Here is a 21057-nt window from a genome sequence, read left to right as displayed (position 1 = left end):
CGATCAGGATTATTAACTAGTGTTGCACTGAACATCACAAAGTATACTGATTTTGTACAAAGTCAAATCATGATAGGGGGTTGGTGTGAAAATAAATAATCACCAACGTAAAAAAAAAGCATTGTCTTTAGTTCTGCTCATCTTAAACAGACTTTAATTATGGTAAACTGTTTCGTATTTTACTATACAAATGCACTTTAGGATCACTTGAATATGTTGTTACTTGTTTGAAGATATTATAATATTAGTTATTACTAGTGTGTCTTATTGTTTTAATACATATGGTGTATCCTGCATGCAATCAGCCAACTATTGTACAAATGGCATGTACACAGATAAGTGTTTGCTTTATTTGTACGACAACCAGTGAACTACAGGTTTCTGTCTTTGGTGAGACACATACAGGATGTGTCGGGGGTAAAACTTGTTCATGAGCGCTCAACACTCCTCTTAATCAGTTATTATAGCTTAGCGATCTCCGAATCTCATATATCAAATATGAAGGTATACAAATCAAGGTAAAAAGTGAAAGAATTGCATGAACTCCAAAAGTGGCGAGACCAGGGTTTCGACAGGGAAGGCGTGTCCTGCTTTGAATTTTCATCCACCATGCAAACCACTCAGTTAAAAGTGACAATCGGTTAATTCACAGACCAGACGACTGTTCTGTATCTAAAGATGAAGAATTCCATCATGTATAAAACTCAGTTAATCTACAAATGTATTTATTTGTTTAGTTATAAACAATGCTTTATATAATCGATAGCATAGTTATGTATGTATTTCTCTAAAGGGCACTTAAACCAGATAACAAAACAAATGTTGCGATATGGTCAAATAATGGATATAACACAAGAATAGGGACAATAGTAAGTGAATGTTGCCATAAAATAAATGAGATCCACGACCCTATCACTACAGTATAGTATTTAATGCGTTCTTTCTAATTTGAATTAAATCGTCGTGTGCTTTCGAAAAACTAGTAAATTCCACAAACAGAAAAACTCAATAAAGCTCGACCTTTTATCAAAATACTTTCATCAGTTAATTTCCCGGCGTGTTTTAAAAAAATATATATTTGCTTAGAAATTGTACATATCAATTCTTAACGCGAACATTAAACAAAACAAGCGTAAGAAACAAGAAGTGATGTGCATCAAAACTGTTTTATGTTTGATTATAACTGCGTTATTCATAATGCACTTATCATGTAAAATATGAACCTGAACAATATATACTGTAATCGAATACACCTCAAAATAATTTTCCAGAAGCCGTAACGTGTCATAACTAACACTTTCTTTATAAAAGAACATTACAAGGACTCTTATCGTTCTGGGAACGCGTATAATGTTCAAGTATGACTGGATATCTTTGCCTGGCGTAATTAGAAAATTGCGGCATGCGATATGATAGCACCATTATCAATTAGTGGGGTTTTCGTTTCATTTAACGTTATTTGTGCAAGAAGAAACTTGGAAAGAAAATTGGAAATAACAAAAAAATGGAATTTACTCAAGACGTGGTATCAGGTTGTGTAACCGGAGGCTAGCTTTAATACACTTCGATGAAACAGATAATTAAATTTCGATTTTCTTTCGCTAAATTTCACCTCTGACATTGCTGTAAAATCACAACCGTTAACCAGAAAATATTTCAATGAATTTAAAGTTATTAAGCTTATCGGAAGGAGACGATTTTGTTCGTGATTTCCACTATCCTGCAATTTACTCAACTAAACCTCTAACTGGCATGCGGTCATTGTTTTTTTTCTTTTAAACATTTCTTTACAAGCAAATAATAAAAACCTGTCACTATGTAAAAAATCACACTTGTTTAGATATAACATACATAGGCACTTTATTCTTTAACATGTTTATTTGTCATATTTATATATTACATACATATCCAATTTACATTTTCAGTTTTAGTAATTGTTTATTGATTAACAGCAATCTTAAAGGAGAGAAATATTGACAGTACTTGTACGATATGTTACAGAGGAAGTTCTTCATTTATTTTATCTTTGTTCCAACAGATGTGACCAGGTCCTTACGATTGCGTTAGTTAGCCTTTATTGAGTCACATCAATATTTATGGCACATAATAAAGTCATCTTTACAAACAACCAGATTTAATTATATAATAAATACAGTATTGATTTATAGATAACATTATGTTTTCAAGTTCTTTTATTCAGGCATAATTGTTTGTTCTTCAATTTTACAAATTGGGCGATGCAAGTTTATTTTCTGTTAGGTGATGATAAAAATTGCTTACACTGGTAGCAGCGTGCATCTAGAAAACAGTCAACACGAGGCGCTTAAAATTCCGGTTATCTATCCTGCTCAAAAGTCTGTTTTTTTAGAACTTTTTTTATAAATATCTGAATAAAAGTAAATCAGGGTACCAAGTTACCAGTATACTGGTTTAATTTTAAAAATCTGGTTCCGAATGTATTCAGTAAGCTTATCAAACACTGAACATACTGGGAAATGGAAACATCTCGGATGCTAATAGGCATTGTGTGTGACTGTTACAGAAGGATTGGTAACAAAGTGCAATTAGCGTTAATTCATTAACCTGTTATCTCTATTAAATCAGAGTAAAAATGTTTTCTTTGCATTATCATAAAATGATGACTGTATTTGTTCAGTGGAGGTTGTAACCAAACACATCAGAGAGAACCAGCTATGTCAAGTTAATGGGATAAAACGCATACTTTCTAAATCTGTTTACGATAAATATCAATCCTAATAAGATACTATTACGATATAATACAAACGGCAAAAAAATGGAAATTTTCAATGGATCACTGAATAAGGAAATTGATTAATATCATCATTTACCGTTTGCAATGGAATTGATCAGTGAAGCATTGAAATGTTTATTTCAAATGACAGGAACAACTGTTTTACTGAATGATTGTTTCTTGCTGATTACGTCTACGATGTTCAATGTGTAAAATGGAATTCAATTTGGTCAAATAATAGATAAAGCATACAGTCTCTCTACCTCTTTTATTTCAAAATCTTCAACCAATAAGATTGAGCGCCAGACGTATAACAACGATACATTATTTGATTGTCAACGGTGACAACAATTTAATTGTCTTTCAAACAACTTGAGCAGTTATAAGGAAATGAATTGGCCGTTTAAAGTAAAAGAGTATATGAATCTTAAACTACAAAGATTTGTCAAATACCTAGGCAGGATCGATACGACATGATTATAAGGAAATTGTCTGCTGATATAACGGACAAAAAAAAGAGGAAAATGGTTTAATGTGAAGAAAAAACATCGAAGTTGAAATTGAATAAAATTCCACATTTTTTTGTCAACCACAAGTACTGAACGGTATTCGAACCAGTTAAAATCACCCTTTGTATTTACTTAACATTTGTTCCTAATCCAAACTTAATGGTTTAAAAATTGATTGTCGACAGACTGCTCCCATAAACTTGTGATATACGCACTTTTACAGAAAAGATCCCAGATTGAAAAAGATGACTTAGAGTCGTAAATAAAAAAATAAGTATTGTACTATTGACGCCTCGTGTAACAGCTTACTAAATTTGGGAGCTTATCAACTTCATTTCATGAATATGAAATTTCGAATGCCTTGATAGACGCCGATTGCAATGAGTGTGTAGGTAAAGGGAAGATCTTTGGTTAGCTTGATTGCTAGCTAAACCGTGAAGTTATTAATAGGTTAGGTAAACTACCCTCTTTTAAGGTTGTATTTCTGTTAATATTGACAATGCAATTTCCCATATGAACTTCTTTTACGGCAAAAAACTGTACCACTTTTACTATAAAGTTTTGAAAAAAATCTTATCCTAGATATGAAAGTTCATATGCACCAGGTCAAAATATAGGGCTGTGCGGCATATTTTCAAAGTTTATATGCCCTGAACTTCTCAGAGTTTAAACTAACACTAATTTTCTTAACTACCCCTACCTCGAATGAAAAGTTAACACAGATTTCAATATAAACAATATGCAAATGTTTATTTACTGGTAATATTCCCAAGTTATGTCTCTGTGAGATGGAACACAGAGAGCATAACTGGTAACCAGTATGTAAACAAAATTAATTTTCTATGAATATTCAAGATCTCCCAAAAAGAGGTGTGTTTTTGAGAAACAGCTTTATTTACAAAGTGCAACCTATCGTAAGAGTAGACTAGTCCGACAGTTAACCAATTTATATGTCTGTAGGACTAAAACTTACCTTATAATGACTGCACGGCTCAGCTAGCAAGCAAGGTAACCAAAGATATTACCTTTACCTACACACTCATTGCAATCGGCTGTAGTTTAATTGCGAGTGTTGGCAATTTACAGCTGTCACGTTATGTATCTGACATTTACTTTGAAAAATAACATTTCAAAATTTGTCGGTGCTTAAAAAAACACACAAAAAGTTTCATGCCAAGTATTTACAAAGTGACATGTACAATATCTTGGTAAAAACTATGATTAATAAAGAGAAATTTAGAGATTAAGGATTCTTAAATCACTCAAAAATTCATCTATTTAGGATTGACTGAAATATTTCGTAAATTGACAAAAAACATATCTTATCAAAATAACAAAAACATGTATATTACGTACCGAACAGAAAATTTCAAAATATCACCATTTTATCAAAGAAACGAAATCTTCTTCTAAAATTATCACGTTTTTACGACCGACGAACGTGGTATATCATTCTCATTAATAATACTTTTCAATGTTTTACCGTTAATATCCGGAAATCAACGAAGGTTATTATTTTACTGCAAATCTCGAAATAATGGAAGAATAATTTAAGAACATTCGTACTTTTCGTATTTTATTCTAAATCTCAAATAGTCAAAAGACGGTGGTTCATCAGCTCGATCAGTTTTCAAAAAGAGTAACGGTTAGATGTATTTATGTATCGAACATACGGAATTAAACCCCTCTAAATCAAAAATCAAAAACAGCAAAATAAACCGCAAACATATCCATTAATGATTCGTATAAAACTTGTTTTGGGGCCTTCTTTCTATACACGAAGACAGTCAGGAGTTTTTAAATGAAGTAATTGTAATGTTCACTGAATCAGTGGTTCACTTCTAGACAATCTTATCAAACTCGACAGCTGAAAGAAAACTAATAAAAATTAAATGAAGGAGAAAATTTGAAAGTTCCTGAAATGAAGCAATTTGAAATTAAATTTCAATGAAAGTGTCCATCAGAACTTTCCTACACTACGTCTAACGAAAACACGTATAATGAATATTAAAGGAGAGGTTTATGATTTTCGTTTGAAATAAACTTTGTCCTACAAATTATATTTCGTATAGAGGTGAACCATTTCAAATAATAGATTAAAAGGGAACATTTTAGTTGACTACATATTTCCCGAAATCTGCTCTTTTATCAGTTCTTTTTTATAGAACCAAATTCAATTTGAAGTGTATATATTTACGCCAGATTAAACTAGAAGGGGACTATGTATGCTGCTACATCCTACCACGGCAACCGAAAACGGTTCCATGCAAACTCTTACAGATAGGAATATTTTAAAAAAATAAATGACAATTCGGCACATTGTCATATTTGGCATCTTAAAAAATATATATATATAATTTATATATGCATCATTTGATCCACTAATACATTGCCTGGCGGCGTCGGCTTTCTTACAAAAATCTGCATGTGGTAGTTGCAGGTAAAAAGTCGTTAACGCTGGTTTACTTTTGATTGTTACATGTATATAATAAATTTACACGATTTAAATTGTAGTTTTCACATGTAAGCATGATTTTGTCGAGTTTCAGAAATCATATTTGATATGTGATATGATTCAATTCAATCAGTTACAGAAGCTAAAGTAATTAAGGCAATTATGATAGCTGTGTAAATAAGAAGTATAAAGGTTGTCAGAAACAGATAATTAATTAGCATCGTTGTCAACAACCTACATGGTCGTGCTACGTCTTGTTTTCATCATCATTATATCAAAGACTTGTTTGACTGACGAGCATGGATTCCAAGATGATAATGATGTCCAAACATATCCACAGAGTTCAGAAACCTTATATCCCGTTTATAAATATTAATTTCAATTATATAAATATACTTTTCAACAATAAAAGTCACCCATATGAAACAAAAATCACAGTAGCATGAGGAAAAAAACGTAGTTCAGATTTTCAAAATTTTCAAAATTTAATCTTTGCAGTTGCGTCTTTTACGTTCTCTTTTTTAGTTTTAAATTATCATTACTAAATTTTGACATCATCGAGAAACTATATAAGATTCCAACCGCCTCAGGCATTATTGACCTCGGCTGATTTGGCAATCTTATTTTTGGTTTCTTATGGTCAGTTATATACTTTCTCGCACAAGCAAGCATGCGTTTTTCATCCTTGAATATGTCCATTTCAAAGGTCATTTTACATTAGTGAAAGTAGAGAAATGTTGAAGAAATAGCTTAATTTGACAATTAATTTTTACCTAAATTTAAAATAAAGTTTTCTTTTCTTTTTTTTTTTCTTCATCAAACCGTTCGTCTACTCTTTTGAATTACTTCATATTCTGCTACCCAGAGCATTTATTGCCCTTTTAAGTCTACTATACGGTATGAAATTTGCTCATTGTTGAAGACCTGTAGTTGTTCACATTATTGTCCTTTGGTCTTTGATGGACTGTTGCTCATTGGCACTGGTATCATATCTCTTTATATTTAAACTAAATTTCTATCAGTATTGAAGCACTATGGTATGAACCGTGTTTTCATAGTTATTCACAAACGCATGTAACAGAATGGGAAGGGGGGTATATTCGGCGTTTTTTATAAGAAACCTTGTAAGTACTTGCTATCAGTTATATCTTGCCTATGATAAAATGTTCTAACTTAAACCAAGGAGCAGAAAACAGCGACAGGCCACCATTAGTTTTCGACGGAGCGAGAAAATCACACACCCGGGGTGGACTTCAATTGGCCCCTTTACAATAATATATGTAAGTGATATCAAATGCATTTACTTAATGATACTTTATGATTGTGAATGTACTTATTGTGCAGTCAATTTCTAGATTGTTCGCATGCTTAGTTCGGACATCCTAGTCTATACAAAACAAATGGTGGCCTGTAAGAGTTGCCACAGCCTATACCAAACAGTAACAAACAATATATTTATGGGATTTAATTAATCTAATGGGATGTTATATCTGTTGAAACAATAAAAGTTATTAAATAAACGTAGAAAAAGCTATCAGAAACATAAAATCAATAGTATTTTGTCAACATGTTATTCAGTTGTAGTAAATGATTAACTGTTTGTAACAAAATGTCAAATATATGTTAATTTAGTTGTTTTCTACAAAATTGTATTTTCTTAACAATATTGTTTATAACCGATGACATGCGTATACTTAACAATACCGTTTTCTTTGGTAACAAAAATGATCACTGAATTATCTTAATTACATTACTCTTCTACTCTTCTCGCGTATAGAATATATTTTGTTTTTGATAAATTTGATCTGATATTTTTATTATTTTATAAAGGTACATCATTAGATAGTCGTTCGTCTCAACTGCATGTACCTTATATGAATTTAAATTGTAGAAGTTTTTGCACGAAGCCACCTTTATCACATGACTTTAGAGTGTGCACGACTCTTTTGGCATCTACAGTAATGTATTAAAAGGATAACATATGAACTGATTTATTTTTAAGCAAACATACTACTGCATGTTCAAGATGTTCATTTGAACAACAACATATTTTTAAAGAAATTGTATATGAAATGTAATCTTAAGTATTAACTACTTATATGTTAAGAGGTTACATGATCAGTGTCATTTGTTATATGTGCAGAGACGTTCATCACTGCATGTGATACACCTAATTTCAAACTTTTATCAATAAGCTAGCGGCGCGATCAAGAACGGGGTAACTATGTCACTTTAATATAAAAAAAGGTTCAAGAAATTACAGGATCCTATAGCCTCTAACGTTCCTACTTATGAAAGATCTGAAATCTGAAAACATTATAGATATAAAAAAAATCCAAGATATCAAGATATCAAAAGACCTCAGATGTCAAAGCAGAGAACGTATAATTTTTCATGAAAAGCAATGAAAGCTGCATACATTTGTGTGTGAAATGAATATGGGATATCAGTTATTATAAAATAAGTTTCTTTGCATCATAACATTTGTATATTAATGTATATCATTGTACTTTCTGTTTAAATCTTGACTAGAACACACCCGCGAAATCGCGGGCATTCAGAGCGGAGTTAAAAGTATGTAAAGTGTTGTTAGAAGTTTTATACCTCCTCCTTCATTTCCAAAATTCCCAATTTTTGGTTTTCTATCAATTTCAATATGAACATACATTTAGTATGTTATGAACATTTAAGTAAGGAGCCTGTAGTTCAGTGGTTGTCGTTTGTTTGTGTGTTACATATTTGTTTTTCGTTCCTTTTTTGTACATAAATAAGGCCGCTAGTTTTCTCGTTTGAATTTTTTTACATCGTCATTTCGGGGCCTTTTAAAGCTGAGTATGCGGTATGGGCTTTGCTCGTTGTTGAAGGCCGTACGGTGACCTATAGTCGTAAATTTCTGTGTCATTTTGGTCTCTTGTGGAGAGTTGTCTCAACATGGCAATCATACCACATCTTTTTTTTGTAATCAATGAATTTTGTAAAATATTTAATGAATGGAGAATTTCAGAAAAGGTATCAAAAGTTCACATGAATAATTTTAGCGCTTATCTGTATATTACTATATAAATAAAGTGTATTTACTTTCAATTCTTAGTTTAGTAATCGATCCATGGTGGTCAATTGACATAGTATACAGACCCTCTCCATTTAATAAACTCTGAACAGAATTAAAATACACTTTATTCGTACTATTTGTTTGTTCAAAGTATACAGAAAACGCAAACCGGAAGTATAATCTGACTTAAAATTTCGTCCAATGACGGGACAATATCCGGATGCCTTTTTTTCTCGTTTTTCTCCCAAAATAACTCAATCTGAATAATCATATGAATGGATGACAAATGCGACTATGCACTGTATATATAGGACACAGAGTCGTGTTGATTAATTTATTGTGGAAAGAAGAGAAGCGACACCAAAAATGAGGTCTTCTCGTTTAATAGTATAGATACAGAGATTTTGTGTCAAAGTAATGTTGTTTGGTTATTGGCAAACCTCAATCCTTAGTACTGTAAAATCTATTACAAATACCTAATCATCATAAACAATAAGAATTACAGATCACATTTCAAACTTATACATGACAGAATAAGTAAAGAACCTCCAGGATATATGTCACTGAGACAGCAAACCAATAATACAATAAAAAAGCACACAAAAAATACGATATCTTCGTGTTCATAGACTAGTCAATATTTTACTAAATAAGAATTATAGCTTTTGCCATCATAAGAAGAACCATTTATCAACAATATGAGTTCTAGATAGTACTAAATTTTCCTGATTTCATGTTTTGAAGAGAAGAGAAATGTACTAGACGATACAATTTGACATCAAGTAATGGAAAGTATGGAAACATAATATTATAAAATCAATGGAGTGCAATTTTCTCTTATTTTTCTTTGCGTTGGAAGCACACATAATAATAACGGTCTCTAGTTACGTACCGTGTACGGTCTCATTATCTTTCATTATCTCAAGACTAAATATATAGATCTTGTTTTAATTTCAGTTTTATCGATTTACTGTCCGTCCACGTTGTAACTTCCCAAAGACAGGAAAAGCGTAATTGCACACATGAAGATCACGTTGCGTGATTTCTTATATTTCATCACGAAACCGACAATTTTGTTTTGTCGATTTTAAGGAGAAATTTCCTGTTTTTCATTGAAGTGATTTATAAAGGTGATTATTTCATTTACTCTCATGTTTAATTAAAGGGTTATTTAAAATTTTGTATATGAAAATAAGTACTTAATTGCAGACAACATCATAGTTTCTAAGTGATTAACTGCATATTTTACGGTTGAGCTTCATCTCTAATGATAGCACAACGTGGCGCACAATTTTTTATTTAAAAAAATAAGCAATTTCTTTTTTTTTATTTTCATGCTCGTGTGGAATGGCCCGGTTATATTGTTTTGAAACGCAATCATACCATTAACTGATACTTAAACAAGTTTGGTCCATTTTACAGGCCATAAAAAGTGCAAATTGATTCAACGATAAGAGCCGGTGGGTAATTCCATATTTGGAATGTATAGTAGCAAGGTAAAATCCAAAGAGTTTTTATACTATATCATTGTGTAAGTAAATCAAAGTATAGGCCTAAGTATTTAAGTAAGATGTATGTTGGCATATAATCATTGCTATGTTTAAATCGATTCAGACAAGAAAATGACAAATATACTAATTAAATCAATGAAGTATAAAAAACTGAAAGTCCAAAGTAACTGATAGCAGCCGACTGATCAAATAATTTAGCACTTTCTGGATTATCTTAGACAAACACATATGTTTGGCGCCAACAGGTTTTAAAGGTCTTTGTCGGGAATTGAATCGTCGCATTGCAAAAAAGTTCTTAAAAGCTTGAATGATGTGTCTAAAGACTTTTTTTTATCATAGTCGCTGTATTACCACATATTCAAATGGCCAGGGAAATGTTCCACTTGTTCCAATCCGGGTGCCACAAGTGGAGCAGTAATGGACTAACGAACCTATTCAAACTGATGACATATTATAACGCAACTTTTCTAAGGATTGTGTATCAGCCTTTTGTTCCATTCAATTTCTTATATTTTCAAATGAGTTTAAACATTATGATTTTTATTGTAACATGGTAGTATCAATTATCGTCTATAGTCTGTATGTTATCTGTTATCCGGACATGAAACAAAGTAACGGAATTGATTTTGTGTTTCAGTTATTAGACATAGATTAAACCTTTTGTCGTTTTTGTTATAAAATCTACTTTGCTGCTTCTTTCAATTTATAAACAAAGTGTTTCCTTTAAAACGCCGATGAAAGCAAGCTTCTGTTTGTTAAAGGAAGATCTAAGAGACCACATTGGAATGTAAATTTGTGTAAATTGTTTAGCCAGTAAGCTATTACAGGGATTTGTTACGTGATTCTTTTCATCTTCTTGTAATTAACTTTGTGAGTAATTTGATTAATGTAATGATTTCTAAATCTTCTTGAAATTAATATTCAGACAAGTTCTCCACTGCATACTCATATTTAATATTTTTACGTAATTTACCACTAACGATCTGGGTTTTAACTGGAAAGTAAACGAACACTTAATGTCCTAAACTTTTAAACTGCAAAATAAAAAATTGAAAAATTAAAAGAAAAACTTTATATAGATTTAAAACATGTTTTTTTTTATAAATAATACAGCATTGTGTCAGTCGAAAAAAGCAATGCTTTTCAACTCATACACTTGCCGTATAAAATGAATTTGAATGCTCATCTGTAGTTTCAAATACGTTTTGATCTCACAACATGTATATATTTTCACTGAACTAGTACATATTTTTGTTTAAGGGCCAACTGAAGCCTGCCTCCAGTTGCGGGATTTTCTCGCTGTGTTGAAGACACATTGGCTGTTTTCTGATCTTTGATCGGGTTGTTGTCTCTTTTACAAATTCCACATTTCCATTCTCAATTTTAGTTTAAAGTGTTAATACAAGTATATAATTACATTAGATGTATGTTTCATTAGAATACTTTATTCTGATTGGCTAACTGCACATCACGTGTTATTCCTTAAGCAATTGCATTACTCAATAAAACGTATCATTCATGATGACACGAGGTCCCACAATAAAGTGCACAGGTGAATTAAATAAAAAAATATAAAATTCGTGTTTTCATGACCATAGCTAAAAAATGTAATTATAAGTGTTGAATGCTTCTTTTTGTAACTTCATAGGGTTGTAAAAGCGTTGACCGTGCGCACATTTTTAGAATGAAGCGCTTTCGCGCTTCATACAAAATGTACTTTGGTCAACGCTTTTACACCCCATTGAAGTAACAAAAAGAAGCATTCAATTCTTAAATGTGTTATATATAAATATTTGAAATGCATCGCTACTGCAGATAGCTAGCTATATGTGATGTTGGTTTGAAATGGCCTATGTAAAAAAGCCAAAAAATATAAACAACACTCAACCAGATTTCATAAAGTCTCATCATAAAATTGAATTGAAATCGGCAGTATTTGTTAGAGGCCAGTTAGAATATATTTTAAATGGTCAGACCACCGGGATGAAGAACTATTATAACAGTACTATTTTGAATATAATGCATGAATGCATTGCTTGTTGAAATATGAGAACTTCTCTCCGAGTTTAAATGTAACATTTCTAAATGTTTTAGTTTTATTTGCCACATTATCTTAACAATTAGGGGGAAATACTACTTATCATCATTTTTACAAGAATTATGTTTACATATATGATAGTGATAACGACTGTAAATATTCAGAAGTGTGTGATATATGTAACCCTGTCAAAGTATTATGTGTTAATGCAGAGAAAACTTATGTGTTAACGCAGGGAACATGGTATTATTTATTCTGCAATACGCGACAATACTAACATTTCTAAATTTACCACTTTTTATAATAAAAACCTGGACAAAAAGTTATGTGTGGTCTTAGTACTTTATTATTCTGTTTAAAAAATGAAGCCAAATCGTATCATGACCAACTTCCAACTTTCATGGAGGTTGTTTATGTTATTCAAGCCCACCGTCATTTTTCACCAGATTTATGAAATTTTGGAAGTCGTTCGAATAATTTTCTAGAAAAAAAATCAATGGGTTTCAAAATGTATATTGTAAATATACATGCATACTGCAGTTATTTATAGATATATAACAAATATAATTATTGTACTCTTACATCTATCACAGCGCTCCTAAGTTGACTTTCTTCACCTGTCTAGGGTTCACAAAAGGCCAACCTAATGCTGGGAAAATGTAATAGTACTATTTTCCCTGCAAGGCTGCTCTCGTAAAATTCGTCTTCATTAGAACATACACACTATAGAATGCGACAAGAAAACTATTTCATGTTTTAGGAAAGTGTGTTGTGTTTGGAAAGAAATTTCAACACATTAAAGATGAAAATAGGCAATTATAGAGATGCACGGTTAGTACTTATATAAATTCACACGTTTTCTTTTGACTGCAAATTTAATTTAAACAAACAAGTTACGTTTTATGTAAATTGTTAAAACTTAAACATGTTGTACAATAATATAGTAATTGCGTCTGTAGCTTCCAATTTAAGCATACAAAGTTCAAATTTATCACTCTAATGTAATCATGTTCTGTACATGAAACTGTTTTCGGCAAGCTCAATGTTTTTAAAACAAATCTCGCATAAGAATATAGAGATTAAAATTTGAATAAAGTAAGAAAAATAATTACAAAACATTAAAGAATTAAGAGAAAGGGAAAACGCAAGTAAAGAAAAGATTATGGCTTGAAACTTTCGCTTTTCCAATATACAAAAGAAAACAATTTGACCCTTAATTTAAAAGACCCTATATAGTAAATTATCAACAGAATGCTCTGGAACAGCTACTCAAATTAAAATAAGAGCCTCTTTCTACAGCACCATGTAACGATAGTTTAATTTCTACTAAATCACGTAAAAATGAATAGAAATTTGAAGCTTCAGAATTCATTAGTAAGCCTTGCATGCAGAATTTGTCTAATGCGGTTTCAAAAATGTGACTAAGTCTGACAGTGTTTTTCATTCTTCTTTGCTTTCGAACTTTTTCTGATCTAGGTAAGTATAAATACAGAATATCGAAGTGTTCATGTGACAAATACACCATTTGAAAAAAAAAAAATGCAGGTTGGTACATAAGACATTGTTGGCATAGCAATATTGTTATAAACCTATATTCACAGCATTATAACCTTTCCTCTCCAATTTGTATATCCAACGAAAAATGACATCAGTATATATGTGCCAATCTTGTTTTTATTATCAATATTTACCAGAACGATTGAAAATGAACTTAAATTCAAAAGGTCCTTATAAAAATGATTAAATAATATTCATTTCAAGAGGATAAATATTAACCTCACTGATTTAAGATAATATTCCTTTAGGTCCACGAAACAACCTGCTGTTTCTGAGTGCAAATTATTCCATAGAACACTAATGCTTCAGTTTTGACAGTTGTAAAGTTTTACTTATTTGTCATTCAATAACATGCCATTTTATTTAAAAAATTGAAAACTAGAATATCTTCATGAAGCATCTATTCATTCTTAACTATATCAGTTATAAAACTGCTTTTGTGGATCTCTTGCGGAGAACATGCAAACCATATTTGGAAGTCACCTGTTTTCCTACTTCAATTAAGATCAACGATCATGCCATGTATTTCTGTGTCAGCCTTCGTCTGACAAAATACAAACCATCTTTTTTTTGGTACGACAATTTCACATTTTAGCCATGGGGAAGACACAAAACTTTCCTTCTAAGTTCCGTGAGAGATGAAAGTTCATTGGGTGGACATCAAAATTTATCCGTTGTGAATAAAAAGAGCTGTTGGAAAACGGTTCTTTATTGTAAACTTTTTTAAGGTTTACGTGGTCCTATTTTTTTTCAATTTTATTTTATAATTTTGGTTAATAGTTGTTCGTTGGAATATGTCTTATTACCTTTTCCTCTACTTTTAATGATGCTAAAATTATTATATATCACTTCATATCAACTTGTTACTTTTTTTCTGCGAATTTTTTTTTTTTTTTTGTTTTGTCTTTTTAAATTGGCCGACCTTTGGAAAATATTGCTTTTCGTTCTGATGGGTCAATTCCTATATAGTCTGTTCTTGTCGCTGAAGACTAAAGTTTTAAAAAACACAGAAAATTAAAACACAACTCAAAATTTTGCCGGGCTGTATTTTATCTTTTAAAATAAACAAGTTGTTATCCGAGTTTGACATGAACGTCTATAGCTTTAACAAAAAATATGCAATTGGAATTGCCCGCATATAGTGGACAACTTATTGAATAGTGAAAAAAATATAAACTATGCTTGGAAATATTTTTTTATAATTAAAATATACTTAAAATAGATACTGGGTATACGTCAACGTTACAAAAAGACATCTAAAATGCAACCTTTGCCTTTTAAAGAATAATTACAAATTTTTATTACATTTACTTTAAAACTAATAATACTTACTTGTCATTTGTGCTGATTTTTATTTTCAGATAATCCAAATAGTTTTTATAAATCGGAAATAAAAATGTCCAGATTTGAATCAATCAGTTAGTTACAGCTAACAACAATCGATGGTGAAAGACAGATCTATTATGACTTGAGGAACCGCATGCTTTACACCTTGTCGTCTTACGGAGAAAAATTGTTTTGTTTTACCGCGCTTAGATGGAATCAATACACATCCTGGGGATCGATGAAGTTCTCTGAGACGCTAAGGGCTGGCTTTATAAATCCATTATTTCAATATAATGAAATATAATTGGGTGATTAATAAAAGAAAAACTTGTGAACGTGTCATCTGTTCCCTGATCATTACAGGTCTTATAGATGATTTATTTACGCTGTATTTACTTAATATCAAATTATTTTCTTCATTTGAAATTTTTAACGATTGAAAGGGCAAGGAAGGAAACTTTAAATTTGTAGTTCTGTGACAGCTCTACGCAATAAAGTTGACAAATTTCTTGTTCTTAACTTAATAAATGATGTTTCACCTTAATTAATCGAATTGTTCACCGACTAGCAAGGGAATCCAAATTAAATTGCTGTCAACACTTGAAATTCAAGAAAATTTGATTTTGATGATTTTTTTCCAGCGTATTATATTCTAGCATCTGTTTTCGTGGAATGTCAATTTTCAACTTCAATAATTTCTGTAATGATTCCGTGTATACAATTTCCATCTGTTATAAGAGGAGAAATGTACCAGATAACAAAGTTTTCAATTTCTTAATAGGTTTCTAATTGGGTTTTCCTTCTTTTCTAATTAGAAAGATACGTCACCTCTTCCTCCATGTAGAAATTTTATTAATAATTTATGTGACAGTTTTTATTATTCCTGTTGGTACCATACATAGAAATGACAGCAAAAACGGATCTAAGCATTGATATAGTTTATGCGAATCAATTATTCATAGCAAAAAATAAAGAGAATGTCATTTCCAATCAAGGAAGAAAATTAAAATCTCAGAAGAGGTTTATTCTGTCTTTTGACATATTAAATAAGAAGTTGTGATTTCTCACAGTAGTATATTAACACTTTATTCTGTAAATGAATCATCGTGGTTAAAGATGACTAAAGAAAAGTCGTTATTATAAGCACGGATATATTTTTGAAACCCTACAGTATCAATAAAACGCCCAGAACTATTTCTTTGATAGGGGACAGAAGATATATGATTTTTTTTTTTTTGAAAAGCTAGTGTAAAAAATTAACATTATTTTATTGAATATACAAGTTAACAAACCTAAAGTCTGGTGTTTTGTATTGTATATGAAATTTATAAGCTAACATTAGCATACTTCAGGTTAAAATGCCAGCTTTTGATTGGTTCGCACGGAGGGAGACATATTTCTCTATCCCATGGCTCATACCAATCAGAAATCGATATAATGGATGCTCGATATAGAACAGAAACCCATCTATTATGCTTCAAATGGGTTACATAGAACTAAAACAAGCGTTTAGGCCTCAAGTGGATAGTATCATACGCAGAACGAAAACCAGCTATTATGCGCTTCAAATGGATAACATAAAACGAAAACAAGCTACTATACACGTGTGATAAACGAAGACAAAATAAAAACATATATAATACTTCATATGAAAACAAAGAACTAAACCAGTAATAAGACTTGAAACAGATATTCCTTGTAGGAAAACTAAATGAATATAAGGCTTCGCATGAATATACGAAAAACCAGCTGCAAGATTTATCATGGATGTGTTGTAGTGCTAGTTGTATTATTTGTTGAAGACAGTAGATACTAGTAGTCAAGTAAATAATGTATTATGCAATATCATTTCTGACTTGATTGAACACAGGAAAGAGAAACAGCGAATAATTTATTTTTCTCATTGATTCATATAGAATGTGTTGACACCAAATACCAAGGGACATAACTCTTATAACTTTATGCAACTGCTACATATTTTTACAAATCTCCTAGAATCTGTAGATCCATTGACAAAACTGCAATTTCTTTTCGATTAGTAACATTTTAAAAATATCATTGGAGTTTTGATGGAGATTTTGTCTTGCATGCTTCATTTTTGGACAAATCATTCATTTCTTATGAATGTGGGAACGACATACGTTTCAGGGACAGTCTCAGTTCACAAGATACGACTTCAAATACATTAAACACGAAAGGAAATAATAAAAAAACAAAGAATTCGATGTTGTTTAGTCGACTTTGACTAAAATGATTTGGCATCGCCATTTGTAGTGCAGTTTTTTTTTAAAGTTTTATACCGAAAAGATTGAATTGCTTAATAACATCATTATTTTATAACTGTAAAGTCATTTTAGTACTTACATATTTCACGTGTGATATTTCTGTACAAATCAGCGAAAGGTTAACAACAAATCCGATGTTATAGCTGTTCCTGCCTTTTTAATGCTGGCGCTGGTCATCAGCTACACCAGTCCTTACTCATACTGAAACATGGAAAACATAAGATGCAGATCAAGATAGATGTCCAACAAGACAGCATTTCATTATCATTGTAATATCAATATCCACAAACAAGTCAACTTCCAAGTACTTGATGTATTGTCTTAGACCTAAAACCAAGACGTATGTAATGTCAAATTACGATTAATGTTGGTATTGACTTTCCCCCAATCCTTACTCAACACTGTATTAAAGCTGTCGTCAGGTTATAGCCCGTGTGTTATTACTTTCTGTAAACTATCCATCTATGTTAATTACAAGTACGACGCATTACCATGCTGAAAAATGATTAAATTTCTTGACAGAACTTTGCCTACATTGCTTTGCTAAATCTGAACATTTTATCTTCTATTGCTTTAAAGAAATAAAGTGAATAACTGTTTCACAAGTAATTATTCGGTACTTAATAAAATGTAAACATGTAATTACATTTTTGAAGCCACAATCAGAATGATCCTAGTGAGAATTAATGGAATTGTTTTGATCTAAAGTGTCTTTATAGTCGTGGGCACTCGTATGTTGAGGGGAATGTTGAACATGCTATCAAAGCATATTCGATTAACACGTACAAAGTACTTGTTTAACAAGAAGCAGTTATCAAAAATCTTTACTTTATGAGAAAAAAATTACAAAGTCATCATCCAAAAATATGGTCTTGCCAAATTTCAATATATTTGTATTCTATCTGGATGTTTAACACTTAAACTTTATCACATAATGGCTTCAGATTTGAACAGCAGACACATATTTTTTGTCTATAGAAATTTATCTTTGTCTAGATTTTGATGAAAAAAAGTTCCATTTTTTTAATCGGTAAAATATTATGCAAGACGTAATTTTCAAAGTTTGTTTTATACTTTATTATAAAAGTTAAATTGAAGAAAACTTAATTGATTTGTAAAATTGATTAAAATGTATTCTTGACATTTGTTTTATTTCATACAAATACATTTAGTTTTTCCTATAGTAGGAACTGTAAATACCGATTTAAGTTATAATGCCTATTGCAGCTGATCAATGTTTCCAAACTTGTTACTTAACTTTTTATTGAAAAGACATGTTTTCCAAAACGCAAAACACCAATTGAGGGGAATTAAGACTTGGACATATTGTATCCACGGTTTGATTCAGTTTGTTTACAACCCTGTCGATAAATCGAGTTAGCGGGTACATACTCTTTTCATAATCATCCCCCGTCTTGAACACATTCAATGAAAGTCAATATTGCCAATAAAGTTCCATGCACATGACAGTTCATAAAGCGATAAATATCGTGTACTCCAAAGGTGTTCTTCCGGTTGTTCGACGTTTTCCTAATGACTTATACCATCAATATAATTTGAAAAAATGTTATTCTTAATCTGTACTTAATTAAACTTTAAGAGAATTGTTGATTATCGGTTAAAACTCAATTATTTTGTATAACTGTCTTCTTTATTAATTTCCTGAAGATTAAACCAGGAATCCCAGTTTAAAACATTAACCATGAAAACACACAACACTTTACAGAAATAATGCAATGCTAGCCTATCTTTAATCAAAAATCAACTTTTTCATTTCGCTAGAACATTTAATGAATTCTTCGTGACATTTTAAGAATAATCCGAATACAAACCTCTTTTTTTTAAATTAATTCTGTCTATTAAATCTGAGTAGTCACAGATTGAATGTAAACTAGAGTTGTCTGTTTAAAATACATTTTAGCTGTTCTTCAAAAAATGTCAAATCTGTTTAATAGTAATACTATGGAAAAACTTGATTCATAGGATGCCATTGGTTGCTGTTTGTGGATTTTATTTGTTCGTTATTATTTTTCTCATAAACTCGGCTTTACTTTTCTTTGAATTGTCTCATATTTTGTCATGTCGAACCCTTTTATAGCTTACTATAATTTGTATGGGTTTTGCTCAGTGTGCAAGACCTTACAGGTACCTATGGTCTTTTAATATCATCCTCGTGTTTTGGTCTATGGTGATAGTTGTATCATTAGCTATCGTACCACATTTCTTTATTTTTATGTTAAGTAATTATCCGATGCATTTTCGATGGAGCATTTTGTGAAATCAACTCTATTTATAGTTTCAACCTAAACCGTTCAGACTTTCTAGAACGTCTGTATATAGTGAATACGTGCACTTAATTTAATGAACAAAATTGAAATGTGGGGTAGACGTCAATGAGTCATTAATAATTCTTTATTCCGTAAGCAAATATACAGCTCATAGGATTAAATACATACACAAATCATACAGTTTACATATAATATATAGCGGAGTTTGGCATACAATTTACATTGGTAATAAAGCCGTACATTTAGCAAAAAATTAAGTGTTACGAATTTTCTCTGCCTCATACAGGTATTTACCCAGTTTATTTAATTCTTTAATATTTCTTACAGATAGAAATTGAACTAATTTGAAGGTAGATGGGTTTAACGAGTCTATAATAATATTTACTTCTGACATTTACATACTTATCACACTCTAATATAAAATGATATTCGTCTTCGATTACTTTCTTATTACACATATTACAAACACTCTCATTTCTGGAAATATTAAAGTATCTTCCAGTTTCTACATTAAGTGAATGTGAATTGATTCGTCGATGTTTTATGCGTTTTTTGCTTTTTGTTTTAATATTTGAATTTTGTTGGCTGTTGTTTGTTCTTTGATTTTTTCTTTTTTTTTCTTTTTAGGGAGAGAGGAGTCTTTAAGATAAACACACCATCCCTTTTTATGCACCAATGTAGTAAAAAAAAAGCCTGTATCAGACTGTATATCAACTGAATGCATTTGATCGACAGACAAAAGGAATGTTCTGTTTATAGTAGTGGTACATTCTCTGTAAGTCCTACTGTCTGTTTAACAAATAACCCTACATCTGAGATATCTTAAATTGCATTGGGCTTATGCAAAATAATGATTTCAAATGAGCTAGCAGATAAATTTTCATCTGATAGGTACAATACTTTAAAAACTTGAAACGATTTTTATTCATCTATTTAAAATTTATTTCAATGTTTTCAATTCATTATTTTATTTTTTCGTTGTTTTTTTGGGGGGAGGTTAGGGGGGTTTCTATTTTAAGTTTTGTAAAGTTATCAATATTGGTTTGATGTAGCGGATAATTTCACCAGCGGATATCCTTACAAGATATGACAAACGAGAAATTGACTTACTCAATTTTCCCGCGTCAGAGCAAGTTTGATTATTCTATTCTAATCAAGACTGGTTGATTAACTATGCTTCATATAACAAGAAAGTTAATCAAGGTTGCTTTCTTAGGCATAAATCGATTCATATTTGTTTGCATACCTGAATTTTCAACAAGAACAAGCTTAATTTAATACAAG

General features: G+C 31.0%; 1 protein-coding gene across 3 annotated transcripts in view; it reads right to left on the bottom strand.

The window, feature by feature from the left end:
• The window catches only part of LOC143045837 (uncharacterized), a 54898-nt gene that overhangs the window by 21695 nt on the left and 12146 nt on the right, over nucleotides 1-21057 (bottom strand). Inside the window, exon 2 of one of the 3 annotated variants that reach the window (XM_076218646.1) lies at nucleotides 17565-17686. The gene's annotated coding sequence lies outside the window, so the exon portion shown is untranslated. Of the gene's footprint in view, nucleotides 1-15206; nucleotides 15387-17564; nucleotides 17703-21057 lie in introns of those variants that run through there. The other 2 variants (XM_076218653.1, XM_076218640.1) reach the window with 2 other exon arrangements.

The sequence above is a fragment of the Mytilus galloprovincialis genome, chromosome 1 (genome assembly GCF_965363235.1).
Source record: "Mytilus galloprovincialis chromosome 1, xbMytGall1.hap1.1, whole genome shotgun sequence".
In the NCBI taxonomy this organism is placed as follows: Eukaryota; Metazoa; Mollusca; class Bivalvia; order Mytilida; family Mytilidae; genus Mytilus; species Mytilus galloprovincialis.
Note: the sequence above shows the minus strand (reverse complement) of the source record. Positions and strands in the feature narration are given on the sequence as shown.